The 19074-nt window shown below is 57.5% G+C and overlaps 1 long non-coding RNA gene across 1 annotated transcript; it reads left to right on the top strand.

The window, feature by feature from the left end:
* The first annotated feature begins 3607 nt into the window (after positions 1-3607).
* LOC124977603 (uncharacterized) lies at positions 3608-18181 on the top strand. The gene is made up of 3 exons (XR_007107220.1): positions 3608-3692; positions 16524-16588; positions 17275-18181. It is a non-coding gene; the product is annotated as an uncharacterized LOC124977603 (long non-coding RNA).
* The last annotated feature ends 893 nt before the right edge of the window (positions 18182-19074 follow it).

Here is a 19074-nt window from a genome sequence, read left to right as displayed (position 1 = left end):
TTCTTTCATCTGTCTGAAAATTTCTGGTGGCCTCCTGTTTCTTGCTTATGTTTTCAATTCCCTTTTCTATTTTAAGTTTCAATTTTTACCAAATTTCTGCACCCACACAGCTGAGAGTCAGCCTGCCGCCGCCTCTCCGCGAGGCTGCTGCGTCCTCTGGCTGGCGCCCGGCTTCCCCCACGTGATGCTCCTTTTGTGCCGAGCCCAGGCAGTCAATTCTAGGGCGCCTTCCACACTCTGCTGGCTGTGCCAGTCAGGCCAGGGACCACGAGCAGGCACTAGCAGCCGGGTGCAGAGGTCCCCTGGATCAGCACTACACAGACCCAAACAAAGCCCAGCGCCTCAACCAGCTTCAGACCCGTAGGCCTGGCGTGGGTTCAGCCCGACTGACTTCAGCGTCCTGAGTCATCACCGTCATGAGGGCTCCTGAGTGACCCTTGCTGGTTTTTCCTGCTTGGTTTCCCAGTAAACCATAAACAGAGAAATATACCGGAGTCACGTGTGTGCTTTACAGCCAGACCCTGGCTCCAGGGCTGCACCTGACGGGATCCTAAGGTGAACCAGGCGCATGCAGGCCGGAGCCACTGCGGTTCTCAGCGGTCAGCACGCCCCTCTTCCTGGGCCAAGCTGCAGGATCCGACCGTCTTGCTGCAGCGCAGGGCCACGCTACCCTGGTGAGTCCTGGTGAACGTGCTGCGGGCTCCTGCCTCTGGTCTCACACAGCCCCTGCACTCCAGGTCTGACTTGTTCTGGAACGACAGTGATAGACTGGATGGAGCAGTAACATCAATCAGAATTAGAAAACCTCTTCGGAAAGAAAGAAAAATGAAATGGAAAACCTTTGGATGTTAAGCTGAGGGAACACAGAGTGAGTGAACAGTGGAGAATGTTTCAGGACAAAGAATGAGCAGCCAGTCCTGGTGGCCTCGCCTTAACCCTGGCCACTCAGGAGGCCGAGGCAGGAGGATGGTGAGGTGAGAGGACGCTCCTCTTGGTCGCAGCTCCATGCAGGCACTGGCAGGCGGTGGGGACAGTGGCCATTCCCCTTAGCATGAGGAGTGGTTTCCTGTTGCCTGGAGATGCTGTCCAGCCGAGGAGCCCAGGCATCCTTGGAGCTCAGAGGCTCCTGAAGTGCCCGTTCCACCAACTGCAGCCAGGGCCTCCTGGAGAAGTGGGCAGAACTGAGCCTGTCCCCAGGGCATGGCATGTCCTGCTGCTCTGGACAGCCAGGAAGCTCCAGTGCCAGGGGACACCTGCCCTGGGCCCTGGGTCCTGATACCCCATCGCCTGGCCACCCCTTGCCCCTGCATCTAGGACGTTCTGTGAGCCTGCCTGCAGGTGGCTGAAGAGTGGGCTCTTGCTCCTCATTCTTCCCCTGCCTGGGTCCTCCTCTCCCCTCAGCCTGACCTTTCCATGGCCCCTGGAGAAGGCCCCTCAGGTGGCCTCCCTGTGACTTGGCTGGCCCCCACTGTTCCCCACTCTGGGGCCACTAGGCTCACTTCCTCTCCCTTGACCTCCCCCTGTGGCTTCAGCCTCCAGTCTGACCTACAACTGCCCTGCCACAAGTCCCCAGAGTCCCTGCTTCACAAGGTTGACTTCCCAGGCCATGGCCTTGGCTCAGCTGGGCAGGCCCTGCAGACCCGGCTCTGACTTCTCTTGCACATTGGCAGAGTCTGGTGGATGCCTCCTGCCTTCCGAGCTGGGCTCTGTGGGCTTTATTTCCACAGTGACCCGTCATAGTCTGCACAAGAGGGGAGGCCCGGGGAACCACGAGCGCGCGGCAGGCCTGCCAGGTGCACCTCCTTTCTGTCGGACAGACGGGGGATGGGCTAGGAAGGGTGTGGCCGGGAACCCAGGTCCTGCCTCCCGGCCGAGAATTTCAGTTCTGGGATTCCCCTCCTCAGGAAGCATGTGTGGCTTGTTCTGCGGGGGCTGGGGGTCCTGGCAAGTCCCGCCCACCTTCTGTTGCCGGCCCTCTCCCCAGGTCCCTGACTCCGCCATGAACAGGAGGGTCAGGTCCCTGGGGAGAAGCTGTGCTCTCTGCCAGTCCCGGAGGTTGGCTGGCTCTTTCCAGCTGCGTCTGCAGAAGCCAGCAGACGCGGCTACAAGTCAGGTTGTGGGCTGGAGCCGGGGCTGCAGGCAGGCCGGCACTGCTGGGTGTGCCTTGGGCTGCACTGAATCCGCTGAGTGATGCTCTGGGTGGGCCTGGCGGGCAGGGGCCTGGAGCCCCCCACACTGGTGGTGGTGAGCTGGCTTGCGAGGTCGTCTGCCTCTGTGCCTTTTGGCCTCAAAGGCCTCCTCTCAGGGAGGGAAGGGCTCTGGCTGCTGAGGTGCAGCCTGGCTGAAGCTTCACAGCCGGCCCAGCCTTCGCCCCGGCCCCAGGGTGTCCTTCCTCGTGAGCCTGGGCCTTGGGGAGCTCTTCCCGGCCCAGGAGCTGGAGCTGGGGCTGTGTGTGGCCCAGCCTGGTCAGACGGCGTCCACAGGCTGGGAGTGACGGAGAGCAAGAAGCGCTGCTGGCCCCACGAAGGGCGTGCGGGGGACGCCGGGCTCTGATCACCCCGGGGAGCCACAGCACACTCAGGCCCTCAGCCTGCCAGCTCTGCAGAGGGGAAGCTGAGGCCCAGGAAGTGAGTTCCAGGAGGAGCTGCGTCATGATGGAGGGGAGGGGAGGGCAGCCAGGTGACACCTGCGGCCCAGTCTTGCTGCACGTGGGGAAGAGCGCCTGCCTGGCCTGAGCAGCCCTGAGGGTGCCAGGGGCTTCCGAGGGGCTGGGCCTCACCACGTTTCCAGGACTCTGGGCATCCTGGCTGAGCCCTCCTGTGAGAGTAGGCGGAGGGGACCCAGTATACCCCCGGTGCCGGGGCATAGGCTGGGGGCAGACCTGGGGTAGGCCTCATGCACAGCAGGTCACCCAACTCCTGCCTGGCCACGGTAGGGCTTGCTTTGGGCGTGGCCAGCCCCAGGCGAAGGTCCTGAGATCCTTCCTCCCACCTGAGCAAGCAGGCCTTCGGTGCAGGGGCCCAGGACCTACCCCCTGGAGCAGGGTGGGGACTCAGCAGCCTTCAGAAGGGAGAAAGGGTGCCCGTCATGCCCAGGTCACCCTGGTTCTTCTCCACAGACTTGGGTTCCCGGTCCAGGGCCAGGCTGGAGGTGCTGGCTGGCCTCTCCTCTCGCCGGCCCCACCCTGGCAGGCAGAGTTGCTGGGTCTGGAGCGCCGGGTCACATCAGGATGCCTCCAAGTTCTGGCTCACCATAAGCAGGAGTCCCCCACGCCTACCCAGGCAGGAGGGTTCCCTGCTTGTTACGGAGTGCCAGAGAATTACAAACCACCACACATACTGAGCCAGACTAAAAGAGGGACCTTCAGTGAGCATGCCAGGCAAGCAGTGCTGGGAGCAGGCTAGCACCTCGAAGAACTCCCAGCCCCTGAATTTTGGAAGTAGAGTTTACAAAGGCAAAATCCACAAAAGCCACAAGGACAATTGAGGCACATGTAGGTCAGAAAAGACCTTGTTGAGACAGATGTTTTGATTATGTGAGAGAATAGTTTTGATTTCACATTTCTGAGTCATTTTTGTTATACACCAGGGCCATAGTCAGGGACGCCGGAAGGTCCCACCGTACTGTAGACGTGGACATGGCTTCAGGAGGCTGAAAGGAAGACATTCCAAACAAGCACACAGTGGAGCCAGGTCAGATCAAAATGGCGTTCCTCTGGTTCTTTTCCATTTCACTGCTCCAACCCAAGATGCAGGACTGCCCTCCTGCATTTCTGTCCCCGCGCCAGCCAGGGCAGGACAGGAACAACCCGCCTGCGCGGCCCCGCTGTTTGGGGGCGTGGTGCGCCCTCTGGTGGCGAGAGCCAGCATCGCTCTTCTTTGTCCCCGAGCCGCCGAGCCGGGACTCCGGAGGCGGGGCGCGGGAACAGACCGCCCACTTCCATAGGCCCCTGGGCCTGGAGCCCAACAAAGACAGTCGTGGACAGTGGGGGACGCAGGCGACCTGTAGATGGCCTTGCCGTCAGCTGACCACTGCCGTAATTTCTGATAATGGATCTCTGTGATTTTTGGAATTTCGGTGACAAAGCTCCTTTGTCCCTTTGTGCTCATTTATGCGAACCAGTTGCTTAGTACTAACATCTTTAAAACCCCCAGAGTAGGAGTAAATTGGATGCGAGCAGTGTCTTTTTTAACAATAAGTAATTTTCATCCATGGAAACGGGGACTATGGGAAAAAGCCCCACCCAGTTCCTCCAGCGGGGACTGGCAAGGAGAAGGCTCTTTTTGCATAACACCTTTTTGTCAAAACTGTATCATAAATCATTTACATCCAAGTTGTGGTTTAGATGAGTCGTGAGCTAATAATTATAAAAACTACCAAATCCTGCAGAAAAATGTGGAACGGGAAGAGCTTAAGGACTGAGGAATGGGAGCCCCAGGCCGGAGCGTGGGGGGTGTCCCCGCGGGGAGCGCTGGTCAGCCTGCGGGAAGGCCTGATTCCGTCCCCAGCACTGGAAACAAAAGGGAAGAGCAGCGGCATTCCCACGTACACATTTGATGTTTTATATCTCTATTTTCTGTGGCTGATAATACGATTGAGTGAAAAAACCCAGCCCCCCCCCCCTTTTTAATGCTGGGGTGAGGACTGAACCCAGGACTTGGCACTGACAGGCAATGCTCCCCCGCTGAGCTACCTGCCTGCCCTAAACTGGGTGCAGCTGAATGAAAAGAGGCTCATTTTGGCACGTGGTTCTGGAGGTCCGGGCCGAGGGGTAGCATGCAGTGGTGGCCTCGTTGACAGTCTCCAGGCGCTGCAGGGCCTCACAGGGCAGGGGATGGGGCGTGTGCATTCGGGTGGGCGCCCTCTTATTAGACCTCCAGGGTCAGTCATGGCCGCTGCATGCCCTCGTGTCTGAATAGCCCACAGCCGCACCTCTACACTAAGCTAAGCTAAGCTAAACTAAGCTAAGCTAAGCTAAACTAAGCTAAACTAAGCTAAGCTAAGCTAAACTAAGCTAAGCTAAGCTAAACCAAGCTAAACTAAGGTAAGCTAAGCTAAACCAAGCTAAACCAAGCTAAGCTAAGCTAAGCTAAACTAAACTAACCTACACTAAGCTAAGCTAAACCAAGCTAAACCAAGCTAAGCTAAACTAATCTAAGCTAAACCAAGCTAAACCAAGCTAAACCAACCTAAGCTAAGCTAAGCTAAATAAACTAACCTACACTAAGCTAAGCTAAACTAAGCTAAGCTAAACCAAGCTAAGCTAAACTAAGTTAAACCAAGCTAAACCAAGCTAAGCTAAACTAATCTAAACTAAGCTAAGCTAAGCTAAACCAAGCTAAACTAAGCTAAACCAAGCTAAACCAAGCTAAGCTAAACTAAGCTAAACCAAGCTAAACCAAGCTAAACTAAGTCAAACCAAGCTAAACCAAGCTAAGCTAAACTAAGCTAAACCAAGCTAAACCAAGCTAAACCAAACTAAGCTAAACTAAGCTAAACTAAACTAACCTACACTAAGCTAAGCTAAATCAAGCTAAACTAAGCTAAACCAAGCTAAACCAAGCTAAGCTAAGCTAAATCAAGCTAAACTAAGCTAAACCAAGCTAAACCAAGCTAAGCTAAACTAATCTAAACTAAGCTAAGCTAAACTAAGCTAAACTAAGCTAAACCAAGCTAAGCTAAACTAAGTTAAACCAAGCTAAACCAAGCTAAGCTAAACTAAGCTAAACTAAGCCAACCTAAGCTAAACCAAGCTAAACTAAGCTAAACCAAGCTAAACCAAGCTAAGCTAAACTAAGCTAAACCAAGCTAAACCAAGCTAAAGTAAGCTAAGCTCCGGAACCGAGTGGGTCTGCTTCCCCTACCCCTCATTACCTCAGGGGGATTGAATTTCAACACATGCGACCCGGGGACACCATGTACCGACTGTAGCCAACACGTATTTTAACTCCTTTTAATTGTCTGAGGAGTGGGCAGTGAACATTTTCAAGCATAAAATATGTTAGTACAGAATTGTGTGGGCAGGTGAGTGGAAACAAGGTAACGGAAACCGTCTGTGCCTGTTACTGGACCGTCTTTGACAGCGGACCTTGGCGGGCGTTGCGGGCCTTGCCGTCGCTGACCAGCCCACAGAGGACCGCGGATGAATCTCAAGACCTGGCGCCGAGGGAGAGACGTCTCACACCGAGGGGCGGCCCTGCAACAGCTCTGACCTGGAACTGCTGAGCAGGCCACCCGCCTCCAGCAAAAATCACACTACAGTTGCCTCTGGGGGATTAGCTGGGAGGTGGCGGGAGGGGGTGTCCCGGGGCAACCGGTGTGGGCTGCCAGGTGGGCTGGCTTTTTTTAGGGACACTCAGAACCAGCTCCTGCCCTCGCCCCTTAGCCCTGCAGCCCTGGGCGACCACGGATCCGCGTTCTGTTCCTGTGCCAGACTTTTCACGAGTGGACTTGCTCCCTACTCATGTGACTGGCTCCTCTGCTTGGTGCCTGGGCTGTTCTAGCAGGTGTTGGCACTTTTCTCCTTTCATGGCCCAGTGACATTTGCTGCATGCAGATTTTACTTCAAAGAGAATGGGGACCACATGCTGAACCTGACCCAGCCCTTGACCCGCTGGCGGGGCCCAGGGGGAGCAGTCGGCTGCCTCAACAGCGGTCAGAGGGTCTCTGGTGGGGACGGGCGGAGAGCGGGCAGAGCCAGGACCCCATGCACCAGGTGGGGAGATGGTGACATCTGTGTCTGATTTCAACTTTGCCTGTTTTTTTTTTTTTTTTTTTTTTTTTTTGTGCTGGGGATCGAACCCAGGGCCTTGTGCATGCAAGGTAAGCACTCTACCGGCTGAGCTATCTCCCCAGCCCCAACTTTGCCTGTTTTTGACAACTTTCCAAATAGAAGATGAGGACAGTGTGTGGTAGGGCAGGGGGCAGCCTCCAGCTTCAGCAGCCAGCAGCCCTGCTGCCCAGCTGAGGCCACTGTCCTGCAGTGTCTCTGGTCTGGGGAAGGGCTGCACGAAGCAGAAAGCATGAACGCGCAGGCCGTGGAGGCTCGGGATCCACTCCAGTGGGACAGCCTGCTCCTGCTCTTCCGGGACTCGGAGGCAACCCGTGTTCCTCATAAAGACCCAGGAAATGCGACTAGGAGGGAGGGAGGGAGGGAGGGAGGGAGAGAAGAAGCAGGCTCCACCCAAGCTAGCAGCCCAGGGTGGAACTTCTGGATGAAAGGCGGGCTGGCTCCCTTTTACTTCCTGTTGGAATTCCTTAGGGTTATGCATTGTCCTTTGAGAGCTGCTTTGGCTAAATCCCTGAACCAAGAGCCTGTAATTGGAATTGCACTTGCTCCTAAAGTCAGAGACATTCAGAAGGCGGTGTTTCTTGTCTTCCACTAGCATTTGTTGAGCACTGTCTGTGTGCCTTTGTGCGGTGCATGTTAAAGCTTCGCTGCCTTTCCAGAGAGCAGTGTGTGACTGCATGGTCCTCATTCCACAGACTCAAAGCAGACACCACCTGCCCATGGGGCAGAGGAGGGCAGGGGTGGTCTCATCCTCCACAGTGATGGGGAACTGACTAGAGGTGTGGCCTTCGTTAGTCGCCTGACTTGTTGAGCTGTGCTTGGTGAATACCGGCTGCCTCGGCAGCCTCCTTGGGTTCAGGTTCGGGTTCTCCCACAACCACTGTTTGCTCAGTATTCCAAAGGGATCCCTTTCTCTCTTTGTGGAGTGCAAAGTCCTGTTTGCCTGTTAATGCATGTGGCTAATTATTTTATTAATATTCTCTCTTCTTTTACTCATTTTTTGATCTGGCAATTTCTGACGAGGTACCTTGAAGTCTCCCACTGTGACTGTGGTTTAGGAAAACTCTCCCTGTGTTTCTAGCAGCTTCCCTCCATATGCTTTGGAGCACAAGGTTAATAAGTGTGATGTGGTCTCAGCAGCCCCTGTTGGGGCTCCACCGAGGTCCCTGCCAAGCTTAGCATCTAATTTCTAAATTTAATTTCCTCCAGGATGGTGTGGGATTTTGCTCCTTAAGGATTTTAGAAATCGAAAGCACCTGTCCCAGCTTCTACGCTAATGAAAAGAAAGTTGAAGAATAGGCAGAAACGATGCCTGGTGCCATGTGCGTGCCAGGCTGGTGCTGGGGTCTCCTCTGGCCAGTAAAGGGAGGAAGGCTTGGGTCTCATCCATGATCAGCCAGGACTTCCTGGGCTTGGCTCCCAAATCCATGGGCTGGAACATTTGGCGGCTCCAAAGCTGCTGCCACGGCCAGGCTGCATGGGTCCCTGAGCAAAGGGCGGTGGGGTCATCCCTGGGGGGCCTGCTTTGGGCTGGCCTTGGGGAGCCTCTCTGAGCAGAAGGGTGAAGCACACTGCTGTCCCCTGGATGGACGCCCTCGTCCAGGCAGCGGGAGTTCTGGAAAGAACAAAGAGGTTGTGCAGAGGGACCTCTGCAGGTCTGTGGAGCTCCCGACCTCGGCCTGGAACTCACATCCTCAGCTCCCTGCCTGTGGCCTTGGACTGTCCCCCGGGGTCTCTTGCTGACTGCACTTCTTGCGAGTGTGTCTGTACCATCCTGGTGGTTTGGCTGTGAGGTGCCCGGAAGCTCCTGTGTGAATGCAGGAGTGTTCAGAGGCAAAGTGGACCAGGCCACCAGACCTGTGGCCTCACCAGTGATGGATCTGCAAGGAGGACTGTGCTGGCTGGTAGCTGGAGGAGGTGGGTCGCTGGGCATGACTTGGGGATTGCGTCTTGTCCCCGACTCCTTCTCCGTCTCTGCTTCCCGGCAGCTGTGAGCTGAGCAGCTCTCCTCCACCACCCTCTGCCACGATGCTTCTCCTCACTCGGCTGGCATAGACTGAGCCTCTGAAACTGGGAGCCAAAATAAAACTTCTCCACTCCAGGTTGTTCTTGTCTGGTGTCCTGCTTATGGAAGACTGACCAGTGCACCAGCTGCCCTGGTCTTGGTCAGTTTTTTTGCTTTTGTGACTTTTAAGACCCGAGCAGAGCAATTGCAGAGGAGGAAAATTTTATTGAGGGCTCAAGGTTTTGGAGGTCTCAGTCCACAGACTGCTGGTTCCACTCCTCGGGGCTCAAGCTGAGGCATAACAACATGGCGGAAGAGTGTGGCTGAGGGAAGCAGCTCACATGATGATTAGACCGCACAGAGAGACTCCACAAGCCAGATATAAAATATCTACCCTGAAGCCACACCCCAATGCCCACCTCCTCCAGCCACACCCTGCCTTCTGTTACCACTCAATCCTATCAGGGGATTAATTCACTGATTGGGTTCAGACTCTCACAACCTGATCCTTTGCCCTCTGAACCCTCTTGCATTGTCTCACATGTGAGCTTTTGGGGGACACCTCACATCCAAACCATAATATTCCACCCCTAGCCCCCAAAAGCTCACGTTTACCTGACAATGCAAAATACATTTTGTCCATTTCCAAGAGTCGCCATAGTCTCAACAGTTCTGAGATTGCTCAAAGTTCAAGTCCAGAGGCTTCTCTGAGGCTCAAGGTCATCTCACATTGTGAGCTCCTGTAAAATTAAAAGCAATTTACAAATATCCAATATATAAAGGTACAGAGTAACCATTTCCATTCACAAAAATAGGGGCATAGAAAGAAGGGATGGGACCAAAGCAAGACAAAGAGGTCCTGTAGCTCCACGTCCAGCATCTGGGGCACATGGCATGGTGATGTTCTCTCCAAAGGGCTTGTGTAGCTCCGCCCCTGTGGCCTTGTTGGTTGCAGCCCATTGGCCTTCCCGTTGGCTGGTCTCTGCTCAATTCCTGCATCTTTCCCAGGACTATGTCCTATGGTACAAGCAGTTCTTAATCTCTGGGGTCTCCATTGGAGCTTTGGCTTCTTCCTCACATCTCCACACTTTGACTTCTCAGGGGTGCCCACAGGGACTCTGATCCTGCTGCACCTTGCCTGGCCTCCCAGGCCTTCCTTCAAAATCTTGGTGGAAGCCTCCATGACCCCCTAACTCCAGCACCCTGCATTCTTGCAGAACCAGCACCACATGGTTGATGCCAAGGTCTGCTGCCATCTTGAACAGTAGCCAATTCCCTAGGGACCTGGCTGCAGCAGCCTCTGAGTGCCTGGGTGGCTGAGCACATTGAAAAAACTTCCTAGGCCCCCTTGTGCAAGAAAGCTGCCCCACTGGTCCCTTCTCAAGAGAATTTTCACTTTTACTTCCTTGAGTCTGGGATGGGTGTGGTCTTTCCAGCTCCTTAGTTGCCCTCAAGCCATCTTTCTTATTGTCTCTAGGCAACGTTTTTAGCATTTTTTTAAGTTGTTGATGGACCTTTATTTTATTTATTTGTATGCAGTGCTGAGAATTGAACCCAGGGCCTCACACATGCTAAGCAAGCCTCTACCACTGAGTTACAACTCCAGCCCCCTAGCATTTCTTTAGTGGCAGTAATGTCTTTAAGAACTGCAATTTCCTTAGCCCTCCCTGGTTTTACTCCTGCCTTTCAAGTCCAAATTTTTCAAATATTTCAAATATTTCTTCTCTGCTTTCTGTTCCTGATTATCACAAAAAATTTGGCTAAAAGCCACCAGCAACATCCATGCCACCACCTGAATGCTATGCTGCCTCGGCATTTCTTCCACCAGATTAAGGAGTTCATCACTTTTAAAATCTGCCTCACAGAAAGTCTCAGGACATGGGCAGAATGCAGACAACTTCTCAGCAGAACATAGCACGAATGGCCTCTCTTCCAAATTCCAAGAGCTCTCCCTCTCTGGACTCTCCCGAGCCCTGTCTTCACTGTCCATGGTCCTATTGGCATTCTGGTCTTCTGAGCTCCCACCAGAACTGGCCATTAAGCTCCATTGAAAACAATCTAAAGCCTTTCCAGCTGGCACTGCTAAACATCTCAAAATTTCTCTCCCAAACTCCGTAAAGCTCCAAAACCTTCTGAACCACATGGTCAGTTAGTCACAGCAATGGCACCAAGTTGTGTTTTAGTCAGCTTTTTTGCTGCTGTGACTTAAAGACCCGACCAGAACAACTGCAAAGAAGGGAAGGTTTATTTGAGGGCTCCTGGTCACAGAGATCTCAGTTCACAGACAGCAGGTTCCATTCTGCAGGGCTTAAGGTGAGGCAGTAGTCATGGCGGAAGAGTGTGGCAGAGGGAAGTGGCTCACATGATGGTCAGGAAGCAGGGAGGGACTCCCTTGGCCAGATGCAAATATCTACCCCAAAGCCACGCCCCCAATGCCACCTCCTCCGGTCACACTCACCTGCCTTCAGTTACCACTCGGTTAATCCCATCAGGGGATTAATTCGTTGATTGTGTTAAGGCTCTCTCAATCCAATCCTTTCTCCTCTGAACCTTCATGCATTGTGTCACGTGTGAGCTTTTGGGGGACATGGGACACCTCACATCCAAACTGTATAAATCCTGTGGTTTCTGCTTCTCTGGAGATCCCTTCTATGCCCGCAGTACTGCTGGGACCACTGGACCCTCAGCTTGTCTTGTGTCCTGAGATGGCTGCTCTGGTGTTCTTGCATGCAGACTCCTCCTCAGTGCTATGGAGTGGCTGAGTGTGTGCAGTGTGTGTGGTCGTGCAAGGTGTTGCTGCTCAGGGGGGTCAGTGTCTGGACAAAGCACACATCTCCCGGGGCTTGCTGCCAGGCGGGTGCACATGCCATCTGAACAGAACATCCTCTTTGTCCCACTGAATGCTTTTGCCCTGAAATCCGCTGTCCGGCAGTGATGTTGCAGTGAGCTGTCTCCTCTACCGACCTCCCTGGGCTGGGGCCTTAGGACCATCCCTTCCCCAGGGCACGGGGGGCTGTGGGAGGTCGAGGGCCTGGCCCCACAGGGAGGACTTGTGCTGGGGTGCTGCCCTAGCACCAGGCTGTGCACTGCCCTGGGGTGGGCATCATAACCTCCCCCACTCCCCAGGGCCAGCTTGCCAGAGCCCAGGGGCAGGTGGGTGCTGGGGGTGGTGCAGAGACCCTCCCACCTCTGCAGTGCAGACCCCAGAGGAGGCTCTGCAGGTGGGCTTCTTGCTACAACCTCCTGTGCTGTCCTTAAAGGTACTTTAACCAAGAGTCACAGACTTTCTGCAAATGGGAGAAACCCTCTTCACCCTTATAATCTTCCCTTAAACCCACAGAAGCACCAGCGATTGCCAGAGCCAGACTCGAGGAATTGACCTGTGAGGGAAGCCGAGCTGGGGGCCTCCATCGTTGGCTGCCGGGCTTGAGCTTGACCCGCCCGAGCCGGGGCGTGTGGAATGCCGGGGGTGGCAGTGGGGTGGCACCCTCGCGTCTGGTGCCCTGTGTGCAGCGCCACCCTCCGGACAGTCAGCTCTGCCCCTCCCACCTGTCCCAGACAAAGGTGCCCCAAGCCCTTCTGGGGTCAGGCCAGGGCCCCTGTGACCCCCGGCACACCCCTTTCCCCAGGGTGTTCTTGCTCAGGGTAGCTGTGGCCCCTGCACAGGAACAGTGGTTCCATTGACCGAGCCAGGCTGGCCACCAGGGCTGCAGCCCTCGGCCTGTCCAGCGCGTGCAGAGAGCACTCTCAGAGCCCCTGTCTGGGAGGTCCCAGTGACTGCTCTGGGCGGGCGCAGGAGAGGCCCTGAGAACAGCCAGGCCGGGTGATGGGATTGGATGTGGAACGCCACTGTGGCCTTGGGGAAGGAAGGAAGGAAGGAAGGAAGGAAGGAAGGGAGTCAGTCGGCAGGGGCTGAGGACCAGCTGTTCAGCTCACTGCAGAGCAAGCACGGCTTCCTGCTTCCGGCCTCGGGGGCAGGCGGCCTTGTTCTGAGCATGCCTTCCTCTCCTGGCGGGGGCTGGGGGGCAGCCGTGCCAGACCTGAAGGACAAAGAGCAGGCCCCAGATCACACCCAGAAACCACACATCCCAGGGGGGCAGGGTTCACATGGCCTTCAATCTGCTGCCAGGGAGGCCTGACCAGGAAGGTCCCTGAGCCCTGGAGGCTCTGGGAGTCCTGGAGGACGCACTTGGGGTGGTGGCTCTGTGTGTCTCAGCAGGATCAGCGAGCCACAGGCTGCAGGGATGCCAGGGTGTGGCCCAAGATGGAGGCAGGAGCCTGAGGGCCAGGCCGGGAGGAAGGGTCAGGCTGGAGAAAGCACAGGGGTGGGTGGAGCCGTGGTGGGGAGCAGTGCCCGGGCGCAGGCCTGTGGTCCTGCAAGGGGGGCTTGCTGGCAGGCCCGGGGGGCCTGGTCTCTCACAGGAGGTGGCTCTGTTAGGGCCCACTGTGTGGGGCAGCCATAGGGGTGGCTGGTCCCCGGTGCCCATCTCAGGGACCTTAGGCTCCTCCCACCATCCCCTGCTCCCCAGGCCTCCTTCCCAAGTTCCTGCCAAGTCCCAAGGAAGGTTTGGCTGGTCAGGCTTGGGGCACATGCCCATGCGGAATGCCCTGGTTGGCCAGGCCAGGCTCTGTACTGACCTCAGGTCCTGAGCTCCCGGGACCACAGGAACTGGGACTGGACTGGGCAGGGGAGGAAGAAAGCAGGAGGGTTGCCACCGTGGGAAGGCGAGGGCTCAGGAGGGCTCCACCGGCTGGCGCAGTGTGGCGGGAGTGAGGGTAGGACAGGTGGTGATCAAGGGTCCTGGTGGGGACAAGCCCAGGGCTGTGCAGGGCAGGGGTCCCTAGAGGAAGTGGGGTGGAGGTCGCTAGGTGAGGAGGTGCTGTAGAGGAGGGTGCAGCCCCAGGGGTTGGGGCCAGTGCCTGGCGGAACAGTGCAGCCCAGCCCAAGGGCAGTTCCCCAGGCCCGAGAAGGGCAGTCTCCTGCAGCCCTGTGGGGAGAGGGTCAGGGGAGCAGAGAAGGGCTCTCCAGGAAGGCCCTCAGACGCCATGGGACCTCGGTCCTGGCCCCACCCCTTCAGTGTCCCCTCCTTGTTCTCTCAGCCTGTCTCCTGAGGACTCCCAGGACCAGGAGGCTGGCCAGCATTAGGGAAAGGCCAGGAAAGGGAAGGGGAAGAGCTCCTCACCCCTGGAGACTCCTGCCTGAGGCCTCCACCCCAGGAAGCCCCGTGCCCTCTGCTTTGGCTGGGTCCCAAGCCCTTGTCTGTCACTCGGTCTGCTGGGGTGGGGGCAGCACCCTGGGGTGCAGGGTGGTTTACTGAGCACCAGGGAGAGCTGACCTCTCTGGGAACCTCCAGCTCCCTGGGCTGGGGGGCTGTGGGCGGACTGTTGGGTGCGTCCCTGTCTCCTGGTCCTGGGCGCTGGTGGGGCCCAGGGGAGGCACTGGCAGATGGTCGGATGGGGTGGGCAAAGCAGCCCAGAGGTGTGTGGCCCAGGGGTGACTTCCCTGGGGCCCTGCTCTGTACCTCCCATGGAAGTCTACCCTGTGGGGAGCTCCGGCCGGATCTTCGCCTGAGTTTGGCAGCCCATCGTTGGGAGGGGCATACGGAGGTGGTCTGGGCCAAGGGAAAGTAGGTCTGGGCTGCCCAGCTGCCCAGTGTGGAGTGGGCATGGAGTCGGGGGTGAGGTGCTCCACCCTGCAGTCCCTGCAGGGCAGGCCCCGGACCAGGGCTGGGGACCTTGGCAGGGGGCCGGTCCCTCCGCGTGGCCAGGAGGGTTCTCAGGGCACAGAGCGAGTGCCGGGTCCTGGGCGTCGGTACAGGCTGGGGGTTGGGCTCAGGCCTGGCGATCTCCCAGGTCCTCGCTGGTCCGGAGGTCGTGCCCACACCGGCCACACGAGGGCGCCAGAGCTCCACCCACAGCCTGGGCGGGAGTCCCTGGCGCTGGGTCCGACCCGGAGCACCGGGTAAACCTGGTCCTCCCGGAGCCGCGCACACCGCCCGACTGTCGGGGCGGCGCCCAGGCTACGGAGCACTTGAGGGGTCGGGAGGGAGGTGGTGCTGCCCACCTCTGGGCAGGCCAGGAGGGCTTCCTGGGGGAGGGGACGTGCCAGGTAAGAGCCTGGTGAATTCTGTCTGGATACTGGTTTCTGGTGGCCAGCGAGAGGTGTTGAGGGATGTGGGGCAGGTGTCCTGGGGTCAGGACAGGACCACGTGACGTCCTCAGCCCGTCCTGGCTTCCTTTCCCTGCACTTAGGCCATCCCCTGTGGCAGCCAGAAGGAAGGGGCGACTCCCCCAGAGAGCCAGGAGGAAGGGGGCAGGTCCCCAGCCCATGTCCTTAGCAGAGGGGGCTTGAATAATGCATGCTATGCAAACAGAGGTATTAGCACAGGAGGAGGGGAGGCCCTTTCCATGTTAATATTTATTAAACCCACAGCCCTGTCCTTCAAGAGCCTCATAAATATTTATTCCCAATTAAACATTTATATGAAGGAGATTGCTTCTCCTCCCCCTCAGAGAACCTGTTTGAAGCTGGTGCTGCTGCTGGTGGTGGGGGTGGGGTCCCCCGGGAGGGGGCTGGAACCTGTCACTTGGACCTGTCCCTAGGAGCTCCCCTTTGCGGACGTAGGGTGATTCCGGTGATTTGTCCCAGAGAGTGACTCCTGCTGATCTGTGAGTCCCCACGGTCCCTTGCCTCCAGTTGCAAAACCAGTGCCTCCAGCAGGTCCCTCCCGAAGCTTATCAGTCATGTCTGCTTCAGTAAGATTTAGCTGGCAGGGTGGGTCAGGCTGCTGACGGTTCTGCGCCCTCAGGCTCCCTGCAGTCTGTCGCTCTGTGGTGGGGTCCTCTCTGGTTGGCCCTTGTGTGTCCAGGTGGGGGTCTGCTCATCCTCATCCAGAGTCCTCCTCCGGTGCTTGTTCCTTCCACGCTCTCGTCTCTGCTCCGCCTGTAGCCCGTGTTTAGTAGGCATAACAGGCTCTGGCTTGATTTCTCACCCACGAGGAGCCACTTTCCCTGATGCTGGGGCCCCGTGATTTGTGGGGTCACCTTGACCTTCTCGAGTTCCCACGGGGTCTGCCTGGTCCCGTGGGCAGTGGCCATGGCTCTTGCTGGCTTCGTCCTGGGGAGCGAGCCCTTTCTCTGCTGTGCTTCTACAGTCATGGGCTTTTATTCCTCCATAACGTGTTCGACCGTGACTGTTGGGTTTCCAAAAGAAGCCTGCAGGAACTTCGATTTGCATGGCATTAATCGAGAGACTAGTTTGGGGACTGTCGAGTTGTGCTGCCCCAGTCACCCCATCTCTGAGCCTGGCACCTTCTCCTTTCTGCTGTTTGTCTGAGCCCTTTCATGGAGCATCGAAATTTTCTCCCTGAAAGTCCAGTCCATTGTTTGGTAGTTTAATCTGCAGCTACTTAATTGCTTTTGCTGCTGTCTGCAAACAACGGGGCCTTATTTTCTGGCTCATTCCTGTTGGCATAGAAGACTATTATTGATCTCTGCAGCTTTGTCTTGAACTGTTTCCGGTTCCAGTACTGGGCTGCTCTGTTTGCACTTCCTGAGTTGGCCACCGTGTCCCCCGCGACCGCCCCGTGTCCTGGCAGCTTTATCTCTTTCTTGCCCATCCTTACACCTCTGGCTTTATTTTTTGGCTTGTGGTGCCTGCTGGGACTTTCAAGATTGCATCAGCTGAGGGGTGACAGGTGACATCTTAATTGACTTCTGATCTTGCAGGTTGTTGCTTGGACTCTCTCATGTCTGGTGTTTCCTGAGAGTTTTTGGAAACCGCGTTTTACCAGGTAAAGGATCTCCATTTGTTTGTGGCCTTCTGAGAGTGTTTAGGAATCGCGGGTATGTGCGGGGCCCTGTGTGGTCTGCTCTGTGTCTCGTGAGACAACCATGGGCTTGGGTCCTTGGGTCCTTCCAGAGGGCTCTGGTGGACGGATGGAATGGGGCTTGCTTTTGCTGTCCTTGGAGAGCACGCTGGACCATGGGGTCACTTTCAGCCCCTTTGTTGAGTGCCATGGACTGCAAGGCGCACCTCTGTTCTGCGTACTTCTAAGAAAGAGGACGCACCGCCTGCAAGCCGAGAGGGCGCTTCCTCAAAGGAGCTCTGCTTTGCCACCGTCGCCATTCCCATGGACTTACGGAATCCCAGGATTCTATCAGGCTCACGCTTACGCATTTGCAGAAAGGGAAACCAAAGCGGGGTAAATAGTGGAGGTGACCCTAGAGCGTCTCCCTCGCAGAACTCAGATCTCAGCCCGGCGTCTCCGGGTCCTGGGGTCATTCCCGCGCCTTGGGAGTGTGCTTAGGTGCCATGCTCCTGTGGAGATGCCCAGGTCCAGGGCTCCCACCAAGCTGCTGGTGCCCGTCTGGATGTGCAACGCTGGTGTTTCCCAGTCTGACCAAAACGTGTTGGGAAAGGCTCTCGGGTCACAGCCAGAGCTCCTTCCTCAGGTGACCCTCAGTGTTTTGTTGACAGGACACCCAGGCCATCCAGGCCACTGGAGAAGCTCCGCCTGCTCTCGGGCTGGCAATGTGGCCACACAGACTGTGACCTGGTGCCCGGTGGGATCACTGTTGGGGGTGCTGACTCTTCTGCTGCCTCAACCGTGGTCCATGCTGCAGTCCTGCAAAGCCACTGCAGGCAGGGCAGACCCCGTTAGAAGGACACAGTCCCCAGGCCACCCACACTGCTGGCCAGCTGGCTGCAGGGAGGAGATCTCCAGTTTCCCCTCAGGTTTGAGGAGGTTCACCAGCCCAGTGTGCAGAACTCAGAAAAGCACTGAGTTCTGATGAAAACTTCTGTGAGGGCAGGGCACAGGCGACCCTGGGGCACGGGTGAGGTCTGTGTCCTGCGCGGTCCCCTCCTGCCACCTCCCGCGGGGCTTCCTGCGACTGACAGGATTGCTCACGGTTGAACTCTGTCTCCGGCCCCTCTCCTGGCCCCACCCTGCCCTCTAAGCCGAGGGTGGTCTTCTGGTGCCAACCCCACCAGGGCAGCCTCCTTGACGTACCTCAGGTACGAAGCCCTCCAGTGCTGGGGAGATCCTGAGCGCTCCAGACGCTTCGCCTCAGGAACCCAGAGACCAGACAGTTCTCCACGACTGCCCAGCTCCAGGGAGAGGGGAGGACACGCAGCGTCCGATGGAGGGCAGTGGCACGTGACTCTTGGAGGGCACCTTCTTCCCGATGTCTCTGCCCATGCTCCTGGTCTCCAGTGGGGAGGTGCTCTGGCCTCACGGAGCCTGGAAAGCCACACCTCTGTGCCCAGGGTGTGATCCCAGGGCAGCAGGGAGGAACACGGGGAAGGGAGGCGGGAGAGAGCCGCTGAGGCTGCGTGAGGGGCCTGCCTCCTGTGTGCTGCCCCCTGGGCTCGCCAAGGCTGCTGGTAGGGCCACGTGCTCCCCAGGGGAGCCCCAGGTCCTGGCCTGTGGCTCAGCAGAGAAGCTGGGCGAGAGGTGGAGGTGCAGGTCAGCCCAGCTAGGCTGTCCAGCTGGTCCCCAGGTGGGGCGGGCTCTGGCGAGGCCCTTGGACCTTCTGCCCAGTTCCAGCTGCCCCAAACTGGCCCCCCCTGGCGGGGAACTGGGCCTGGCTGTGGTGCCAAGCTGGCGTCCCTGACCGCTGTTCATGGCCTGCTGGGGCTGCCTGTGGAAGCCCGGCTCCGTGTGACGGCATCTGGGGTGGGCCTTTGGGAGGGGAGGGGCCTCAGTGGGTCCCAGAGCGGGGGTGTCCTTGTGAGGAGAGGAAGAGGGGGCTCTTCCCCCACCGGCTTGTGCCTGCAAGCTTGTGTCTCGCCTGGGACCCAGTCTGCCTGGGCCGTGCACAGCAGCCTGAGGCGCTGAGACAAGGCTCCTCTGGTCCCTGGTGCCCTCTAGTCCCCTCCCCCACACCTGGGTTGGCCTCTCGGGTCTGGTCACTCCTGGTCACTCTCAGCTGGCACAGGTGGCGTGCCTGCCCCGCTCTGCCTCCATCCCGCCTGCTGTCCGGCCCTCCCTGGCACCCACGGCCCACCTGGACCCCTCTCCTGGGGGGCTTGCCTGCTCACAGCAGCCGGGCTCCCTCGGGTCTGTGTGGGGCAGTGCTGCGCTCTGCCCGGGCCTCCTGCCGCTCGCTCTGGGGTCCTCACCTCCGAGTCTCACCTGTGAAGCTCTGGAGCCTCTTCCCAGGGCAGGGAGGACAAGGGACAGTGATAATGTCCCTGAGGGTTAGCAAAATGCCTTCTGCCCAGGAAGATTCTGGCTGCTGTGCCCCTGGGACCCAGGGCCCCGTGAAGGCAGGG

This window comes from Sciurus carolinensis, chromosome 2 (assembly GCF_902686445.1).
Source record: "Sciurus carolinensis chromosome 2, mSciCar1.2, whole genome shotgun sequence".
Classification (NCBI taxonomy): domain Eukaryota; kingdom Metazoa; phylum Chordata; class Mammalia; order Rodentia; family Sciuridae; genus Sciurus; species Sciurus carolinensis.
This window is presented reverse-complemented; position numbering and strand designations above follow the sequence as displayed.